Source organism: Pteropus vampyrus, unplaced genomic scaffold (assembly GCF_000151845.1).
Source record: "Pteropus vampyrus isolate Shadow unplaced genomic scaffold, Pvam_2.0 Scaffold1423, whole genome shotgun sequence".
Classification (NCBI taxonomy): domain Eukaryota; kingdom Metazoa; phylum Chordata; class Mammalia; order Chiroptera; family Pteropodidae; genus Pteropus; species Pteropus vampyrus.
Genome location: NW_011890204.1, coordinates 61357 through 64988, shown reverse-complemented (window position 1 = coordinate 64988; position 3632 = coordinate 61357). Strand labels below are relative to the sequence as shown.

Here is a 3632-nt window from a genome sequence, read left to right as displayed (position 1 = left end):
TGGACAATCATGTTATTCATATACGTTATGTTAAGTATTCCTTATGCTGACATTCCTAACCATATTTAAATGCTTTCAAAAGTTGTATAATAGCTGATTTCAGTAAGAAATGCAATACTTGAGACGTTGCCTTGGTTTGACTCAGACTGTTTGTCTGCTGTGCCCGTTCTTTTTGCCCGGTCGCTGCACCTCGGTGCTGCCCGCCTGTCAGCAGGATGGCCTACAAACAGATCTACTACTCAGACAAGTACTGTGATGAGCAATATGAGTACTGGCATGTCATGTTACCCAGAGAACTTTCCAGACAAGTACCCCAAACCCATCTGATGTCTGAAGAGGAATGGAGGAGACTTGATGTCCAACAGAATCTAGGCTGGGTTCATTACATGATTCATGAGCCAGAACCACATATTCTTCTCTTTAGACAACCTCTTCCAAAAGATCAACAAAAATAAAGTGTATCTGGGGATCATCAGTTAAATCTTTTTCAAATTTAATGTATATGTGTTTATAAGGTAGTATTCACGGAATACTTGAAAAATGTACGAATTGTTCATCCATATCTGTGCATGAGCTCTATTCTTCACAGCAACAGTTAAATGCAGCTGCAAGTAGGTTACTGTGAGGTGTTTAAGATAAAATTTTGTCTAGTCAACTTTTCTCTTAATGTAAGTGCCTATTTGAGTTTACCTGTTACTTTCGTTAAATAAAGTTTGTATGTTGCAATTTAAAAGAAAGAAAGGGACAGAGAGAGAGAGAGAGAGAAAGGATAGAAAAGAAAGAAATGCCATACTTAATTCGATTACCAGTATTCTACAATAAACATTTATTATAGTGTTCCTGAACATGGGGTTTTAAAAATTAACTTTACTTTTTCACATCTTTTTAAAGATTTTTACTAAAATATAGCTAAAATATACTATTATATTAGTTTTAGGAGTACACTATATTTATTCAACATTTATATACCTAAAGAAGTGATCATCATGATAAGTCTAGCAACCATCTGACACCATACAGTGCTACCACAGTATTATTGACTATATTCCCTACGCTGTACGTGAGTGACTTTTGTTTTACACACAAAGGTCTTAACCTCATTCCCCTTCACCTTTCCTCCACTTAAGAAATTTTTTTAATTACAGTTGACATTCAATATTTTATATTAGTTTCAGGTGTACAGCGGATAGACATGTATATAACTTACAAGGTGATCCCCCTCACTGGTACGCACCTGGCACCATACAGAGTTATTACCATATCATTGACTATATTCCCCATGATGTACTTTACATCCCATTGACTATTTTGTAACTTCCAATTTGTACTTCTGAGTCCCCACCCCCAACTGCCTCCCATCTTGCAACCAACGGCTTGTCCCCTGCATCTATGTGTCAGTTTCTGTTTTCTTTTTTTACTTTGTTCTACAAAGTCCACATATAAATGAGGTCATATGATATTTGTCTTTCTCCATCTGACTTACTTTACTTAGCATAATATCTTCCAGGTCCATTCATGTTATCGCAAATGATAAGGTTTCATTCTATTTAATTGTTATTTACAATGTTTTTGGGGGGGGTATTTCTTTGAGAATAAAATTTGAGTTCTCAAAAGTTAATGTTGAATTACTAAAAAAGAGAATGGAGATCAAGTAATCCTAAATATGTTACATAGTCAGAGGTATCATTTTTAATTTATGAGCAGAGATGTGGAATGTGACAAAGTACTTGATTAAAAATATTCCATGAATCACAAGTAAAAGGAAGACCATGAAGCCACTATTGCGCATTAGAAACTATTGGATTCATTTGCACAACTCAATGTCAAGAAATTTGAAAGTCAGATGATATGCAAAAACGTATTGAGCAATATTGACTCAAGTATGATAGAAAGTCTAAACAGAACAGGAGCCATCGAAGAGAGAGATTTATAAAGAAATAAACCAATGAAGCACCGTTATTAGAGAGTTTAACAGGTCATGACTACCTTATTCTAAATATTATATAATTCAGTTCTCCTTACTCAGTTCAAGAGCATTGTGGAATTACCACTGTGTGCATGTGTGTGTGTGTGTGTGTGTGTGTGTGTGAAATGTTTTTGATTCATTCGACCACTGATGGGCACTTAGGTTGATTTCATATCTTGGCAATGTGAATAATGTTGCAATGGTCATTGGAGTGCATATATATTTTATTGAGTTGGTGTTTTTGCTTTCTTTGGATAAATACCCAGAAATGGAATGGCTGGATCATATCATATATCTATCTATAATTTCTTGAGGAAACCCCATACCGTTTTTCATAATGGCTACACTAATTAAATCTCTACCAACAGTGCACAAGAGTTCACTTTTTTCCACATCCACACCAACATGTATTACCTCTTGTGTTGATGACAGCCATTCTAACAGTTGTGAAGTGGTATCTCCTTGTGGTTTTGATTTGCATTTCCCTGATAATGTGTGACATGAGTGCCTTTTCAGGTACCTCGTGGCCATCATCTGTATGTCTTATTTGGAATAATGTCTATTTCTTCATTTTTAATCAGATTGTTTTGGGATTTTATTGAGTTATATGAGTTCCTTATGTATTTTAAATTTTAATTCCTTATCCAATATATGATTTGCAAGTTTTCTCCATTCTATAAGTTGTCTTTTCTTTTTGTTGATTATTTGTTATACAAAGCTATTAAATCTGATGTCACATTTGTTAATTTTTGCTTTTGTTGTTTGTGCTTTTGGTGTCGTGTCCAAAAAATTTATTGCCAAGACCACAGCTGAGGAATTTGTTCCTTATGTTTCTTCCAGGAGTTTTACGATATGAGTTCTTTTGTTCAAGTGTTCGATTCATTTTCAGTCATTTTTTTGTCAGTCGTGTGAGATAGGGGTCCAATTTCCTTTTTCTCCATGTGTTTATTCTTCACGTGCTTATTCGGGTTTAACCAGTCATTAAAGAGGCTATCCTTTCCACATGGTTGTTCTTGGCTCTCTTGTCAAATATTAGTTGACTGTTTATGTGGGCATTTAATTCTGGGCTCTCTATTTTGTTCCATTTGTCTGTGTCTATTTTGATGCCATACTGTTTTGATTACTGTAGCTTTGTAGTATAGTTTGAAATCAAGAAGTGTTATACCTCCAGTTTTGTTCTTTCTAAGTATAACGTTGGCTATTTAGGTCTTTTGTGGTTTCATACAAATTTTAGGATTTTTTCCTATTTCTGTGGAGACTGCCATTAGATTTTTCATAAGCATTACCTTGAATCTACAGATGGCATTGAGTAGCAAGACATTTAAACAATATTATTTTTCCAAGCTATGACTACAGGATGTCTTTCCATTTGTTTATGTCTTCAGTTTCTTTCATCAATGGACTGTAGCAGTCGACGTACATATTTTCACCTTCTTGGTTAAATTTATACCTATTTTATTGGTTTTAATGCTATTGTGAATGGGATAATTTTTTTCCAGATGTTTTACTGAGTGTATAAAATGCAAGTGATTTTTTAATGTTTCTTTTATATCTTGACTTTATCTAATTTGATGATGAGTTACACCAGCTTATTGGTTGAGTCCTTTGTATTTTCTATATGCAAAACTGTATTATCTGTGAATAATGACAGTTTTACGTTGTCTGA

The 3632-nt window shown here is 34.2% G+C and overlaps 1 pseudogene; it reads left to right on the top strand.

The window, feature by feature from the left end:
- The first annotated feature begins 206 nt into the window (after nucleotides 1-206).
- LOC105310206 lies at nucleotides 207-484 on the top strand (annotated as a pseudogene).
- The last annotated feature ends 3148 nt before the right edge of the window (nucleotides 485-3632 follow it).